A 17,883-nucleotide genomic window follows, 5' to 3' on the forward strand; every position below is an offset into this window, starting at 1 on the left:
TTATACAGATACTTAAAGAGATGACTTCTTCTAGAGGTGGATAGCTAAAGTGGAGGGCTCGATGAAATTTTTATTTCATTTGATAACTGTCAACAGAATGCAAAATAAAAACTTCCAAACACAGACGAAGTTGTAAATCTATTGCACACCTTCCTTGATAGCTGCAATTTCTAAAGTTTTCACTGCTCGTTTCGTACAATGGACTGCTGGGACAAGGAGCGGCTGTAAAAGTTCTAGATTTTTTTCTAACAATAGATGAATCATGATGGTGCTGCTTTTCACAATATGTACCGACTGCAGCCGTCTGGTGTTTGGAAGTTTTTATTTTGCATTCTGTTGACAGTTATCAAATGAAATAAAAATTTCATCGAGCCCTCCACTTTAGCTATCCACCTCTAGAAGAAGTCATCTCTTTAAGTATCTGTATAATCTAGCTCTCTGATTTATTCCACGAAGCTGCAACATTTTTGTTTGGGAATCCTAGTAATTTCCCAATGATTGCAATAACTATCATAGTTCTTTGTTGTATGCTGAAATAAATCACCATTCTTACAATCCTCCACCAACCACGATTTTTTTCTCTCTCCATAGACTTAACCTTAAGAAGGGAGTAAATGTGTGAGCGGACTTAAGTGGTTAGCGCACAGTGTGACCGGTTTTTGCTTACATTGTTTTTGTGAACTAGTTTGCAGTGGTTGTCCATCATATGGCATTTTACAGCCGCCTAATGTCGTTTCCTTCCCGACGTCTCTTCTAAAATTTTCGTTGCTACTGGTACAAATAATCTACAGGTTTCACTTAAGTTTGTCTTCTCCACACTTTAAGTTTAATAACAAATTTAAATACTGGAATTTCTTCAGTTTTACACAGAACATAGTAACCCATAGTAAAGTGCTGAAAAGATTCGTTCTTAAGGCTACGTGACTTTATAACAAACAATTTTCCTCGGTTAATGAAAACTTGTTGTATTGCACTGTTCCTTTTCCTTATGGCTATCTCGTGTTAACTTCTCAGGTATGTAAATTATTCTACGTATTTCTAATGGACTTTTCCAGTTCTGTTAGCCTTTTTGCATACAGTAAGTATCGTGTTTAATTTCGGGCTGTATGCAGATAATTTGACACTATCTCAGAGGAGTTGTCTGGAGGGTTTTCGTACTTCCATTGAAGACACATCTGCGAAACGAGCGCATGTGTTAACTGCAGCTCCCCTTGTTGGATCTGGCGCTATTTGTATGTGCTAGATTAAAGAGAACAGGGGCCGTGTGCAACCCTGCCGTACTGCACATCTATTATTTAACCCGTTATCCATGTTGCCCAGACTTTTGAACAGATTGTTGTATAAACACTCTGAACACTGTTGTTCCTTTCATCCTCTTGAAAAACTGCTGCTCTCTTGAACGTACTTCAACTACGTTGCCACTGTGCCCCCCCTCCCCACCCTCTTGGATGCCGCGGCTGTGGCGACTGCGTCTTCCGCCGCGTCAGCCGACACGAAGACTTCCTGTTCTTAGCTTCCTCTCGCTCTCACTTTCGTTGACCGCGCTGCGTAGGCAGGAATTTCTTGCGGTCGTAGGGATGCTTCCATCATTCGTCAGCCTCGGCCAGGATCGTAGTGCCTTTTTAAATGGAAACGAAGAAATAAGCACATTCCTATGTTTTAAAAAAGCTTTGGTCATCCTGGTATGCAAGATGAGGCGAAATAGCTTCAGACTTCACAAAAGTATGTAATAATTCCATACTTACCGTAGGCAAATGCTGAGGAGTGAATATTACCGAACCATCAAATTGTCATGGTTGCAAAATATTGACAAGGATTATTTACAGAAGAGTGGAAACAAGTGGGTGAATACTTGTATTTGCTAGTTACTTAGGTTTAACATACTGCATCGCGTTTAGAGCATGTTCTGCTCGTCTTCAGGCATTTATATGTACAATTTGTTACTTAAAGATAAACGTCTTAAACTAAATTAACATAGGACATTTTATTATTCGCTGTTGGAGGGAAGGGAGGCAGTGATTGGCCAGATGTTGTCCAGGTTTTCACGTGGTGCTCTCTTGTCTTCTGTTGTCCTCTTCAGGTCCACGTAATTTCCACTTCCCTTTATGTCGTCTATCATCTTGAATCTCCTCGTTCCTTTCAATCTCCTGCCACGCACTAGACCTTCCAAAGTGTCTGTTAAGCAGGCACTCCCATCTCAACGAATGTCCCATCCAGTTCTTCTGCTCTTATAAACTGCAGCCGTCTTCTCTTATAAACCCTTTCCTATACTCTTTAATTACTTATTCTTACCACCCAGCTTATCCTCTCCATTCTCCTCCTCTCCTCTCATCCTCTCGTCCTCTCGTCAGTGTCCATGTTTGTCCCATAGAGCGCCACACTCCAGACAAAACACTTGCTAAGACCTTTCCTCAGACCTTATAGTGTGCCCCATCTTTCTACTGAATGCCTCCTTCGCCATAGCAAAGCGAGTTTTCACCACCTGACGGTAAGTCAAGTCTTCAGTAATCGTACTCCAAATTATTTAAATGCTCGCACTAGGCTACTAATAACGTGTCCCATCTTAATACATGCCATTCTCCTTTGCCGACTACCGTACTCTGTTTTTGCTGTATTGATTCTCGCCCCATATTCCATACAAACGTCATTCAGATCTTATTGCATTTTATTTGCAGTTCGTTCAGTTTCTGCCACTAATACCATGTCACCAGCAAATCGTACGCATTCTATTCTTTCCACCAATACACATTTTGCATTTAAGCCTTTCGCAATAATCTTTCCCAGACATAAATTGAACAATAAAGGTGAGAGGCACCAAACTTGTCTAACGCCCCTTGCAGTGCTGCTTCCTTCAGACATTTCACTTCCAGTCCTTATTCTCAATTTCTGTTGTAAATATAGGCTCTGTACCAATCGTCTCACCTTCCAATCTACTCCATTCCTCTTAAAAATATCCATCGGCTTGTCTTATTGCACTCTGTCGAAAGCTTTTCCAAATCAATAAAACAGCATAAATTTTTCTACGTTTCTCAAATCTTTCCCTATGATATTTAACAAGCCAGTAGCCTTTTTTATGCTTTTCCTCTTCTAAATCCGAACTGTTCCTCCCGAATCCATCTATCAGCTTGCCATATAGCCTTCTATTCAGCGATCCCAGCAATAATTTAGATAGAATTTAGCTACCTCTTTCTATTCACATTTTTGTATCGCTATCCTCAACTGGTGTAGTTACCGTTGCAATAGTCAAGCCATTCCCCTTCCTCGTATATCTCAGTCGAGGTAGACTATTTCCTTCGTTCTCCCGTCTCTGAAGGACAGTAAGCCTCAAAATTTCATAATGACCTCAAAATCTAGGGAACGTTTGCTTTGCTTGTCTAACATTATCCACCCAATCATTTAGTGTGTAACTGTGCGAAGTTTTCCCACTGGCTTTTTACATCAAAACCAAAATCACTATAATTAGGTAAGCAAGAATGTCCTGATACCAAGAATGCGTGGTCAGTGGCCGAGGCTTCACGCTAATGTCTTGATTTTTCTTCACGAGACACAATGAAACTTAAATTTTCCTGTTTAAGCTAGTAGGTCTTAGGATTTCGTGTGTCGAGGTTACACATCCTTAAAGATACCAATCCTTAAATATTTGAAGATAATCGCTTTAGAATTTCCAGAACCAACTCTTTTCCCGAGATGACGTAATCAGAGCTGACTGAAAAAGCCCGTATGTAATGACTAGGTTTCCAGAAGGAACGAAACATGTTTCCTCTCTCCTTTGAATGCGGCATTGCAACTTACAGCAGGGGGCGTTAGCAGGAAGGCTTTTAGAGAGAACGCTCTCGTCCTTGTCGTATACTTCCTCCTACAGTTTCGCTGTCGTCTTCAAATGTTCCTTTTTCACTTCCCAGGATGTCAAATTCCTCGACTCTCTGCTCCATCATGATTGCAGACAGTCAGCTACTGCAAAAGCTCCATCTTCCTCAGCTGCTGTGTTCTCTCCTGCATTAAAAGGAAAATGGACTGATACAACATACAGTGCCTGCGCAAGTATCATAAAACGTTATCACACATTTAAGCTCAACAGTCCACTCTGGCAATTTACTCGATAATTCTCACTTATCAAACTTAAAGTAATTATTAGTTTACCTGACCTAGAATGCTGATAGTCCGACGCTTTATCTTCTGTATCTTTATACGAATTACTCATCAGTCCGTGTTAATTAGAGCTCACACACAAACTAAACAAACCATGCAAATTGTGACAGTGGACATGTTCCTACTGGGCTCTGAACACGTCTGCTTACTGCCATGCTCAACTGTGTGCCAATCCTAGAGCAGTTATTTATATTATCCAGCCATGAATCTTTTATGCTCTGAAAGCGGCTTCATGAATAGTACTTTAAAGCGGGAGGAGGCCAAAATAACCAAAACTGGACTAGATTTCCTTGTGCTCTGAACTCCCCATATGTGGCAAGCTAGCCTGTGCCAATCACCTCGTCCAGTTAATGATTCGTGTCAGTGGTGGCAGTCTTTTCTCATACAGCCGAGTTTTATACGATCGTCCCTGTTAATACCTTTACATTTCTCTCTCCTAGGTATTTGAAATTATTGAAACGAGTTCAGAATCATTAGTAATGAGAAAGCTTGCTACTTTTCTACATGTCGGACACATTGTGCCCTGATTTATCCAAGATCTTGAAGACCGGACGTAGTTTAGGCTTGGAAGTTATTCACCCGTAAGGATAGTCCTGAAACACCTGTGTAGTCACTCCGCCTGCAGCGCATCTGTAAAGACGCGTATCATTTGGTAAAGCAAATAAGACCACATTTCTAGTACTTTCAGTACACCCTCGAATTCGTACGAGAGTCTGGACACAAAAGGAGAGAATATTCTAAAACGGCATCTGCAATTTGAACTAACGTCATCCAAAGTTAAATGGCGCACTTATCGGTGAGAACAAGGTACTTCATAGTTCAGGGTTGTGCGCTACTCTACACTTCTACCTGTTCCTTTCAGCATCATCTCATTTCATCATATTGGTCCTAAAAGGCGTTTCTCGTGATAGTGAATGGGACAGCCTGGGGGTCAACAGAAGCCCTGGAAGATTCTATACAGAATGTGCAACCAAAGTTCACTATCTGAGGTAAAGTACACAGACATGTAGTAGTGGACTTTCATATAGGGTATGCCCGTCGTTCGCCTTTGACGGCTGAACCCTACTGGGGACACATTCAGTAAAGTGTCTGGAAGTCGGTGGAGGAATGGCAGTCCATTTTACATCTAGAGCTAAGACCAGAGAAGGTAGGACGCTTAGAAAATGTAACAGACCTATAAGGAGACTGCCTACACTACGCTTGTCCGTCCTTTTAGAATACTGCTGCGCGGTGTGGGATCCTTACCAGATAGGACTGAGGGAGCACATCGAAAAAGTTCAAAGAAAGGCAGCACGTTTTGTATTATCGCGAAATATGGGAGTGTCACAGAAACGATGCAGGATTTGGGATGGACATTATTAAAAGAAAAGCGTTTTTCGTTGCGACGGAATCTTCTCACGAAATTCCTATCACCAACTTTTTCCATCCGGAGAAACGATAACCACGACAAGATAAAGGAAATCAGAGCTCGTACGGAAAGATATAGGTGCTCATTCATCCCGCGCGCTATGAGAGATTGGAGTAATAGAGGTTTGTGAAGGTAATTCTATGAACCCTCTGCCAGCACTTAAATTTGATTTGCAGAGTATCGATGTAGATGTAGTGATGTTGGACTTTGGGGTCTGGACTGACGTCTACGTTTTACCTCATTCCACAGTTGTTCCATTGGGTTCAGATCTGAACCCTTGGCAGGCCAGTCCATTTCAAGAATGTTGTCCACGAACCATTTCCTCATAGGTGCTGCTTCATAACAGGGTGCAATGCCATGCTAATACAATCATCGTCGCCGAAGTGTACCTCTGCTGTACATAGCACGCAATGCTGTCAATGTGATCATACCGTTCCATATTTAGCGTTTTCTCGAGTGCTATAAGGGATCACACCCTATCCGCGAAAAATAGTCCCATGTCGTATACGTCACCATCTCCGTACTACAGTGTTGGCACTACACATGACGCCCCCCTGCGGGTCCGGGGTAAGAATAGGCCCGAGGTATTCCTGCCTGTCGTAAGAGGCGACTAAAAGGAGTTTCAACCGTTTCGGCCTTCTATGTGATGGTCCCCCTTGGGGTTTGACCTCCATTTTTCAAAATTCTACAGAAGTACGAGCCTTTTGGGGAAGGACACCTTACGTGGTGTACCACTGGTCCTAAGTGCACTAAGACCTTGGCCCCCCCAGGGGGTCCACAACTCTTTCGTGGATACGTGCGTGGCGAGCACGGGGCCCCGAGCCATTGCAGCCTTCTTTCTCTCCCGGGCTGCATTTCCTTTCCCTTCCCCTCCTTTCCCCTCCATACCCCTTTCCCCTCGCCCTCTCCTCTCCCTCTATTGGTGTCCTTGCTTATGTTAGCCCCCGCTATCCTCCTGGTTCTGTTGGTTTTACACTCTGGCTTTGTTGCGTAATCATCTCCTCCTTTTGGCATTCCTTGGTCCCCCTCTGGGGTTTGACCTCCATTCCAAAATTTCTCTTCCGTAGTGTGAGCCATTTGGGGAAGAGCACCTTACCTAGTGTCTCAGATGTGCGCCCTCCTAGTACATTCCACCTTTTCTTTCACGTCGTTGTCTGATACTAGGGTGCATAGCCAGCACGGTAGCCAGCCCGTGTGGTGGGGTCGCTATGTACCCTTTTGGTTGAGCCCCCTGAACACACAGGGATCACACTTCTGATACCTGAGCTGTGACCTCCTCATGCATGCCTTGGAGTGGTTGCTCGTCATCCTGGAGCATCGGAACTCCCGGCAATGGCCGCCGTGCCAGACGGCCCTTGCTGTGGCTGGGTGGCGCCCGTGAGGAGAGCCCCTGATCGGAGTGGGTGGTATCAGGGCGGACGCTATGCAGATGAAACGCATAAGGGTCCAAACCTCTGGCCGCTCTTCTGCGGCCGTCTCTCTGCGTGGTACTGATTCCTCAAGTGCTGCTTCTCTTGCCCCTTCGGCCTTCCCTTCCGTGGCTACCCCCTGGGAGGAGGGTCAGGCCCGTCGTCTAGGGGCAAAACCTTTCCCCCGTTATCTAGTTTGCACCAGGACTGATGGAGATACTTTCACCAGTGTCAAACCTTTATTCTTTGTGGAACACATTGAAGACAAGTTCGGCGAAGTGGACTCCCTGAGCAAGATGCGGTCAGGTTCATTACTGATAAAAACTGTTTCGGCTGCCCAATCTGCGGCCCTTCGTGCCTGTACCCATCTTGGCACAATTCCCGTGTCCATTACCCCTCACCAGTCTCTAAATATGGTACAAGGTGTGATTTTTCACAGAGACCTCATCCTTCAAACTGATGAGGAACTTCGGGACAATCTCGGACGGCGGGGTGTTCACTTTGTTCGGCGTGTTCAGAAGGGTCCTAAAGATAATCGTATTGATACTGGTGCCTTTATCCTGGCCTTTGAAGGGGATACCCTTCCTGAGAAAGTTAAGATTATGGTCTATCGCTGTGATGTGAAGCCGTACATCCCACCTCCTACGCGGTGTTTTAAGTGCTTGCGTTTTGGCCACATGTCTTCTCGCTGTGCCCAGGACCCTCTCTGTGGTGACTGTGGACGTCCACTCCATGAGGGGAGTCCCTGTGTTCCCCCTCCTGTATGTGTAAATTGTCATGGTAGTCATTCTCCACGTTCAGCAGATTGCCCAGTCTATAAGAAAGAAAAAAAGATACAGGAGTATAAGTCTCTTGATCGTTTAAGCTACACAGAGGCCCGTAAGAAATATGCACGATTGCACCCTGTGTCCATGACATCTAGTTACGCCTTGGTTACATCTTCATCCCTTCCTCCCCCTTCCTTACCCCCGTCCCGGACCCCTCTCCTTCCCCCCTCCCCTGCGGCTCCCACACCTTCTCCTCTGGGCGCCGCTCCCCCTCCCCAGCCGGAGAAGTGTCCCACTCCTTCGGCGTCTGCCGGTCAAGGGCGCCTCTCCCGGGATGCCCCTTCCCGGCACCTTCCAGGTCAAAGGTCTGCTGCAGCGCGGCGACCGCGAGAGCCGCGGTCTATCGGCCCCCAGGTCGCCCGGTCTCTTTCTGTTCCTGATCTTGCTGCAGCTGGCTCCATTATGCCACACAGCCCTCCTCGATCTCAGCCTGAAAAGAAGAAGAAACATAAGTCCCGGGACAAAGAGCCTCTGGTGTCACCGGAGGTCCCTTCCCCGGCTTCACAACCGGATTCTGACCTGTCGTTTATGGATGTCGCCCCCTCCTTGTCGGTGACGGGTGGGGACCCGGCGGTATGACTGGATTTAGCGTGTTCAGCCCTCATTTAAACCATCGTTCTGTGGTTCTCCAATGGAATTGTAATGGCTACTATCGTCACCTTCCGGAATTGAAATCCCTTCTTTCGTCCTACTCAGCAGCTTGTGTGGTTCTCCAGGAATCTCATTTTACTGATGCTCACTCACCGACCCTCCGTGGGTTCCGTGTTTTCTGTCGAAATCGGGTCGGACCCTTGCGGGCTTCTGGTGGCGTTTGTACGTTGGTCCGTACAGACATTGCTAGCACGTGGATTCCTCTCCAAACTACATTGGAAGCAGTTGCTGTTAGGGTCCACTTAGACTCTGCAGTCACAGTATGCAATCTTTATCTCCCTCCTGACAGGACTCTTACACCTGCTGCCTTAACCACCCTTCTTCAGCAACTTCCTCCTCCCTTCCTCCTCCTTGGGGATTTTAATGCTCATCATCCTTTGTGGGGCAGTGCCTTTCCATCTAGACGAGGTCTTCTTATCGACCAATTTATTGCAGACCACGACCTGTGCCTTCTTAATGATGGCTCCCCTACTCATTTCAGTGCTGGTCATGGTACCTTTTCTGCCATTGATCTTTCTCTTTCTTCTCCCTCTCTCCTCCCTTCATTACACTGGTCGCCACACGACGACCTTTGTGATAGTGACCATTTCACGTTGATCATCACGCTCCCTTCCCGCTCCCCGATGGAGAGGTTACCTCGTTGGTCTTTCCACCGTGCCGATTGGCCTCTATATACTGCACAGGTCGAGTTTTCTCCCTCTTTGTCGGGTTGTATTGATGACGTCCTACGTGACGTGTCTGACGCGATTGTTCGCGCTGCTAACCTTGCTGTCCCGCGCTCATCTGGACAATTTCGTCGTCGGCAAGTCCCATGGTGGAGTACGGCCATTGCCATTGCCATCCGTGACGCCGTCGAGCTTTGCAACAGTTTAAGAGGCACCCATCTGTAGCCAGCCTTTCTACCTTTAAGCGCCTTCGCGCTAAAGCCCGTTATTTAATCAAACAGAGCAAGCGGATATGTTGGGAACGATTCGTTTCTTCCCTTGGTTCCACTGTCCCTCTGTCACGGGTATGGGCTACACTTCGCTCTCTCCAAGGTTGCCATCGGCAGTCCACCCTCCCAGGCCTTCACCTCCCAGATGGCATTTGTACGGACCCATTAGTTCTCGCAGAACATCTTGCGACCCATTTTGCAGTGGCATCAGCGTCGGCCTCCTATCCAGCTGCTTTCCTTCATCAAAAACAGCAGGCTGAAGCTGTCACCTTATGTTTCACCACTTGTGAGTCAGAATCTTACAACGAACCTTTCACTGAATGGGAATTTCTTTCTGCTCTATCTGCTTCTCATGATACAGCTCCTGGCCCAGACTCCATTCATAACCAGCTGCTTCATCATCTCGGTGCTCCACAACGGCACCATCTTCTTCCGGTGTTTAACCGTATCTGGCTCCAGGGTGACTTCCCTTCTCAGTGGAGGGATAGCATTGTGGTTCCTGTCCTTAAGCCTGGTCAGAACCCCCTATCTGTTGACAGCTATCGGCCAATTAGTTTGACCAATGTTGGTTGTAAGTTACTTGAACGGCTGGTAGCCCGTCGGCTCACTTGGGTCCTCGAATCTCGGGATCTATTGTCCCCTTACCAGTGTGGCTTTCGAGAGGGACGATCTCCAATCGATCATTTACTTCGCTTGGAATCCGCAGTTCGGCAGGCTTTTTCCCAGCGCCGCCATTTGGTTGCAGTGTTTTTTGACCTTCGCAAGGCCTATGACACGGCCTGGCGCCATCACATCTTACTAACCCTTCATCAGTGGGGTCTTCGGGGCCCACTCCCGATTTTTATCCGCCAGTTCCTGATCCATCGGTCATTCAGAGTTCGAGTTGGTACTGCTTTTAGTTCTCCACGGACCCAGGAGACGGGCATCCCACAGGGTTCTGTCTTGAGTGTCCTTCTTTTCCTCATTGCTATCGATGGACTTGTGGCCTCTGTCGGTCCCTTGGTCGCCCCTGCCCTGTATGTGGATGATTTCTGCATTTGGGTTAGTTCCTCCTCGATGCCATCTGCAGAACGGCAGCTCCAGGTGGCTATACGGCGTGCCTCTGCATGGACCCTCTCCCACGGGTTTCAATTCTCTCCTTTCAAATCGCGGGTGGTCCACTTCTGTCGCCGTACTACGGTCCACCCTGATCCAGAGCTCTATCTCGCTGCACAAAGATTGCCTGTGGTTCCACAGTTTCGTTTCCTAGGTCTTCTTTTCGACAACAAGCTCACTTGGCTGCCCCATATCAGACTCCTGAAGGTAGGATGTTTCCGTAAACTCAATGTCCTTCGCTTCCTTGCCCACTCCTCCTGGGGTGCGGACCGTTCCCTCCTCCTCCATCTTTATCGTGCTCTAGTTCTGTCACGTTTGGACTATGGTTGTCAAGTTTATGGTTCAGCTGCTCCTTCCACGCTGCACGTGCTGGATCCAGTCCACCATCGTGGTATCCGTTTGGCCACCGGTGCCTTCCCTACTAGCCCTGTTGATAGTCTCCTGGTTGAAGCTGGGATCCCCCCCCTTTCTGTTCGGCGGTCCCAGCTTCTGGTGTCTTATGCCCTTACTATCCGTTCTTCTCCCGCTCATCCTTCCTATTCTATCCTATTCCCAGACCATGGACGTCGCCCGCCTGACTCCCGCCCTCGGGCGGGTTTACCGGTTGGGCTGCGCCTTGCGTCTCTTACCCGTGATTTTCGGCTTCCTTCTTTGTCCTGTCTTCCTCGCTCCCTCCCCTCCACCCCTCCTTGGTTAGTTCCTCGGCCTCGAATTCGGATGGATCTCCGCCGCGGTCCGAAAGATTCCATCCCCCCGGTGGTGTTCCGTTCCTTTTTCCGCCAAATTTTATGGGAGTTTCGGGATGCTGTTGTTTTTTACACTGATGGCTCTAAATCTGCTGATCATGTTGGGTATGCCTTCACGTCCTTTGTTGGAACGGAAAATCATCTACTGCCACCCTGATGTGGGGTGTTTACTGTGGAATTGATGGCAATTTCCCGGGCCCTTACCTTTATTAAACAATCCCAACACAACCGCGTTTTGTTATGTACGGACTCGATGAGTGGCCTTCTTGCTATTGACCGGTGTTTTTCGCGCCATCCCTTGGTCTCTGCCATCCATGACCATCTCGCTGATCTTCACCATGCTGCTTGTTCCATTGACTTCCTATGGGTCCCGGGCCATGTGGGTATCCCGGGTAATGAGCTCGCTGATCGTTTGGCTGGGGGAGCAGTTACTTACCCCCCGTTTTCTGTAACCCCTCCTGCAGCGGATTTACGGCTTCACATCAAATCCCACTTTGCACAGTCATGGGCCAATTCTTGGGAGGCTACTCCACTGTCTAATAAACTTCGTGCCATTAAGGTGAATACAGGCCCATGGCGTTCTTCCTTTAGCCTCTCCCGCAAGGACTCGACCACGCTGTGTCGTCTCCGCATTGGCCATACCAGGCTGACCCATGGTTTCCTTTTGCGTGATGAGCCACCCCCGCTATGTGGTTGTGGAGCCTTCCAGTCAGTGGCCCACATTTTGGTTGAATGCCCCCTTCTTTTGGCTCTGCGTGCTAAGTACAGACTCCCCCACACTTTACCTTTGATGTTGGCTGACGATTCCCGGATGGTCTCTCTGGTTCTAGGTTTCCTCCGGGAGAGTGGTTTTTATTCTCAGTTTTAAAGTTTTTAATCTCCCTCTGGTGTTGGGGCAGGGCGGTGAGTGTTTGGGTGTCTCCCACTGTAGGCAGTGTTCAGAGATTCCCGATTCACCTCCCTGACCGGAATCCTCTTTTCTTTCCCTTTTACTCTGTTTTTACCCCTTCTTTTTAAGGCTTGGTTAGTTTTTCTATTCCCATACGTACTTTCTGCATTATAGCAGTTGTACCTTTTAAGTCACAGGTGGTCTTGCCTATGCTGTTTCAGCATAGTGTTGGGTTCGTTCTCTTGCCAACTTCCCTCATTTGTTTTTACTAATGACAACGTGACTGCCCTTTTACGTTTCCCCTTTATCCGTTTTATTTTTCTGACTATATTGAGATGTCCCGTTAGCAGAATGGAGTCTATTTGAAACAAGGGACTGATGACCTTGCTGTTTGGTCCCTTTAACCTCAAACAACCAACCAACCTAAGACCTTGGCACTCAGCATTGCACCGGCATTGTAACCATACCCATTATTCCTCAAATTGGGCCTAAACGCCTGATGGGTTGTCCAAGTTACGCCCATAGTGCATCTCCATATGCACCAGCGATCATGATGGACTTTCCATGGCACGAGAAATCCAGCACGGTAGCCAGCCCGTTGTGGTGGGGTCGTCATGTACCCTCTAGGTTGTAGCCCCCTGACAACACAGGGATCGTACTGCCGATACCTGAGCTGCACCCTCCCCACGTTGGCCAAGGAGTAGATGCCCGTCTCCTTGGGGCATCAGGACTCCCGGCAATGGTCATCCTGCCAGGTGGCCCTTGCTGCGGCTGGGTGGCGCCTGTGGGGAGACCCCTGGTCGGAGTGGGTGGTATCGGGGCGGACGTTTCGCACATGAAACGTCACCACGTATCAGGTCGCTCTGCGGCCGAGTCTTCCAAACGAAAAGGTACCGTTTCTAGTTCTGGTTCTCCTGCCCTTTCCCCCTTGGCCACTCCATGGGAGGAGGGACAGGCCCGCCGGCTTGGGGCGAAGTACTTCCCCCGCTATTTGGTCTGTTCTCGAACAGATGGGGGGACGTTCGCCACCTCCAAGCCCATGTTCTTTGTTCAGCACATTGAGGACGTCTTCGGGGAAATCGAGGCTCTCAGCAAGATGCGATCAGGGTCCGTTCTTATCAAGACCACCTCTGCCACACAGTCGGTGGCACTCCAGGCGTGCGACCGCCTAGGGGACATCCCAGTATCCATTGTCCCACATTTGGCACTAAATAGGACGCAGGGGGTTATTTTTCATCGTGTCCTCCTGCTACAATCTGATGAGGAGCTCAGGGCCAACCTGGAGCGCCGCGGCGTGCATTTCGTCCGGCGAGTCCAGCGCGGCCCCAAAGACCGTCGCATCGACACCGGGGCCTTTATCCTCGCCTTCGAGGGGGACGTTCTCCCGGAGAAGGTAAAGGTGATGTGCTACCGGTGCGACGTGCGACCTTACGTCCCGCCTCCTATGCGCTGTTTTAGGTGTTTGCACTTTGGGCACATGTCGTCACGGTGTTAGGCTGAGCCCCTTTGTGGCGACTGTGGACGTCCTCTTCGTGAGGAACATACTTGCACCCCACCACCTCGGTGCCCTAATTGTCCTGGCGTCCACTCGCCTAGATCCCCAGACTGCCCCGCCTATCAGAAGGAGAAAAAGATACAAGAAATCAAAACTTTGGATCGGCTCTCTTATTCTGAGGCCAGGAAGAAGTATGACCGCCTTCATCCCGTGTCACTGGCCACTTCATTTGCCTCAGTTGTGTCCACTCCTTCCGCTGTATCCTCACCTCTATCCTGTCCCCCCTCCGCCTCCTCTGCCCATCAGGGGGCTCTGCCTCCGCCTCCCAAACCCCTCCCTTCCAAATCCTCCTCCCCGCGGCTCCCACCCCCCCTGCCCCAGGGGCCACCCTTCCTCCTCCTCCTCTCCCCACGCCACCTGAGAAGCGATCCTCTTCTCAGGCGTCCATCGGAGAAACGTTCCGGACCCCAGCTTCCGAGGTCCGGCGTTCCAAAACGGACCCCGCGCGTGAGGACCTTCTTCGGGTCCAGCCCACCATCCCTGTGCCTCCTCGGCCTTCCAAGAAGGCCTCCAAGAAGTAGTCTCTATCCCCCTCTCCACCCCGGCGCGTTTCATCTGACGCTTCATCCGTGAGTCGCTGCTCCCGGCCGTCCTCAGTTTCGCCGGGACGCTCTGCTGCCAGGCGTTCCGCCGGCCTTTTGTCGGCAAATGATGCGGCCCCTCCTACACAATCAGGGACAGCGGCCGCAGCTGGCGACGAGTCGATGGAACAGGATCCGCCTGCCGTCAGTTGTAGCGTTGTTGCCTCGCAACCTGGCCCTCCGCGGCCATCGAGGTGACCAGCTCTTCCCCGTCTCGTTCCCCCAACTTTTTGACTAGCAATGGCGTTGTTTCATTGGAACATAAGAGGTATTCGATCTAATCGGGAGGAATTACAACTGCTCCTCCGCCTGCACTGTCCGCTCGTCCTTGGTCTCCAGGAAACCAAGTTGCGCCCCACTGACCGTATGGCCTTTTCCCACTATACCTCGGAGCGGTATGACCTCACCCCTGTGGATGGTATCCCAGCTCATGGTGGGGTCATGTTGCTCGTTCGGGACGATGTCTATTACCATCCCATCCCATTGACCACCCCACTCCAAGCAATAGCTATCCGCATTACTCTTTCTGCTTTTACTTTTTCAGTTTGTACCGTCTACACTCCACCGTCATCTGCTGTTAGTCGGGCTGACATGATGCACCTGATCGATCAGCTTCCCCCGCCGTTCTTATTGTTTGGCGACTTCAATGCCCATCATCCCCTTTGGGGGTCTCCTGCATCCTGTCAAAGAGGCTCACTCTTGGCGGATGTCTTCAACCATCTCAATCTTGTCTGCCTCAATACCGGCGCCCCGACTTTCCTCTCGGATTCTACTCATACCTACTCCCACTTGGACCTCTCGATCTGTTCTACCACTCTTGCCCGTCGGTTCGAGTGGTATGTCCTTTCTGACACCTATTCGAGCGACCACTTCCCCTGTGTCGTTCGTCTCCTGCACCACACCCCATCCCCACGTCCTTCGCGCTGGAACATACTGAAAGCTGACTGGGGACTTTACTCCTCCCTGGCGACCTTTCCGGACCACGATTTTCCCAGTTGTGACAGTCAGGTCGAATACCTCACGGCTGTTATTATCCATGCTGCCGAACGTTCCATACCTCGTACTTCTTCTTCTTCACGTCGCGTTTCCGCCCCTGGTGGAACGAGGCTTGTAGGGACGCTATCCGTGCTCGACGACGTGCTTTACGCACCTTTCGCCGCCATCCTACGTTGGCGAATTGTATTGAATACAAACGACTCCGAGCGCAATGCCGTAGAGTCATCAAAGACAGCAAAAAAGCTTGCTGGGCCTCTTTCACGAGCTCCTTTACCAGTTTTACTCCCTCTTCCGTTGTTTGGGGTAGCCTGCGCCGGCTGTCGGGCATTAAGGCCCACTCCTCAGTACCTGGCCTGACCTCAGGTAATGAGGTCCTTGTTGATCCTGTGGCTGTCTCCAACGCCTTTGGCCGCTTTTTCGCGGAGGTTTCAAGCTCCGCCCATTACCATCCTGCCTTCCTTCCCAGGAAAGAGGCAGACGAGGCTCGGCGACCTTCCTTCCACTCGCTGAATCTGGAAACTTACAATGCCCCCTTTACTATGCGGGAACTCGAACGTGCGCTTGCACTGTCCCGGTCCTCTGCTCCGGGGCCAGATGCCATTCACGTTCAGATGCTGGCACACCTTTCTCCGGCGGGCAAAAGCTTCCTTCTTCGTACCTACAATCGCGTCTGGACCGAAGGTCAGGTCCCCATGCGTTGGCGTCACGCCGTTGTTGTTCCTATACCCAAACCCGGGAAGGATAGACACCTTCCTTCTAGTTACCGCCCCATTTCTCTTACAAGCTGTGTCTGTAAGGTGATGGAGCGCATGGTTAATGCTCGGTTAGTTTGGATTCTTGAATCTCGACGACTACTTACTAATGTCCAATGCGGCTTTCGTCGCCGCCGCTCCGCTGTTGACCACCTTGTGACCTTGTCGACATTCATCATGAACAACTTTTTGCGAAGGCGCCAAACGGTAGCCGTGTTCTTCGACTTGGAGAAGGCTTATGATACCTGTTGGAGAGGAGGTATCCTCCGCACTATGCACAAGTGGGGCCTACGCGGTCGTCTGCCCCTTTTTATTGATTCCTTTTTAACGGATCGAAAGTTTAGGGTACGTGTGGGTTCCGTATTGTCCGACGTCTTCCTCCAGGAGAACGGAGTGCCTCAGGGCTCCGTCTTGAGCGTAGCCCTTTTTGCCATCGCGATCAATCCAATTATGGATTGCATTCCACCTAATGTCTCAGGCTCTCTCTTTGTCGATGACTTCGCGATCTACTGCAGTGCCCAGAGAACATGCCTCCTGGAGCGCTGCCTTCAGCGTTGTCTAGACAGCCTCTACTCATGGAGCGTGGCAAATGGCTTCCGGTTCTCTGAAGAGAAGACGGTTTGTATCAACTTTTGGCGATATAAAGCGTTCCTTCCGCCATCCTTACATCTCGGTCCCGTTGTTCTCCCATTCGTGGACACAACTAAGTTTCTAGGGCTCACGTTGGACTGGGAACTGTGTTGGTCTCCACATGTCTCTTATTTGGCGGCCCGTTGTACACGTTCCCTTAATGTCCTCAGAGTTCTTAGCGGTTCATCTTGGGGAGCGGATCGCACTGTCCTGCTTCGCTTGTATCAGTCCATAGTCCGATCGAAGCTGGATTATGGGAGCTTCGTCTACTCGTCTACTCGTCCGCTCGGCCATCCCTCTTACGCCGGCTCAACTCCATCCACCATCGGGGGATACGTCTTGCGACCGGAGCCTTCTACACTAGTCCTGTCGAGAGTCTTTATGCTGAAGCTGCCGAGTTACCATTGACCTACCGGCGCGACATACTGCTGTGTCGGTATGCCTGCCGGCTGTTGTCTATGCCCGAACACCCCTCTTACAAGTCCTTCTTCGCCGATTCTCTCGACCGTCAGTACGGGTTGTATGTGTCTGCCCTGCTGCCCCCCCGGAGTCCGCTTCCGTCGCCTGCTTCGACAATTGGATTTTGCCCTCCCTACCACCTTCAGAGAGGGTGAGAGCCCGACACCACCTTGGCTCCAGGCTCCGGTTCGTATTTATCTCGACCTCAGCTCACTCCCGAAGGAGGGTACTCCGGCTGCAGTGTATTGCTCACGGTTTGTCGAACTTCGTGCTCGACTTGCTGGTCACACCTTTATTTACACCGATGGCTCCAAAACTGACGATGGTGTCGGCTGTGCCTTTGTCGTCGGGACCGCCACCTTTAAATACCGGCTCCTTGACCAATGTTCCAGCTTTACGGGCGAGCTTTTTGCTCTCCATCAGGCCATTCAGTATGCCCGCCGCCACCGCCATTCATCGTATGTCCTCTGCACTGACTCACTCAGTGCTCTTCAGAGCCTTGGGGCTCCCTATCCGGTCCATCCCTTGATTCAACGAATACAGCAGTCCCTCCATTCTTTCGCTGATAATGGCGGTTCTGTCAGCTTTCTGTGGGTCCCCGGACATGTAGGAGTGCCTGGGAATGAGGCTGCGGATGCTGCAGCCAAGGCTGCAGTCCTTCAGCCTCGGCCAGCCTCCCATTGTGTCCCGTCATCTGACGTTTGTGGGGCTGTATGTAAGAGGCTTGTGTCCTTGTGGTGGGATGCTTGGTCATCCCTCCAAGGAAACAAGCTCCAGGCAGTAAAACCGCTCCCAACTGCTT

At 49.9% G+C, this 17,883-nt stretch overlaps 1 protein-coding gene across 2 annotated transcripts in view; it reads left to right on the plus strand.

The window, feature by feature from the left end:
- Positions 1 to 17,883, plus strand: part of LOC124612437 (alpha-1,3-mannosyl-glycoprotein 4-beta-N-acetylglucosaminyltransferase A) — a 787,568-nt gene that overhangs the window by 405,614 nt on the left and 364,071 nt on the right. The gene's annotated exons all lie outside the window — the stretch shown is intronic.

The sequence above is a fragment of the Schistocerca americana genome, chromosome 4 (assembly GCF_021461395.2).
Source record: "Schistocerca americana isolate TAMUIC-IGC-003095 chromosome 4, iqSchAmer2.1, whole genome shotgun sequence".
NCBI lineage: Eukaryota > Metazoa > Arthropoda > Insecta > Orthoptera > Acrididae > Schistocerca > Schistocerca americana.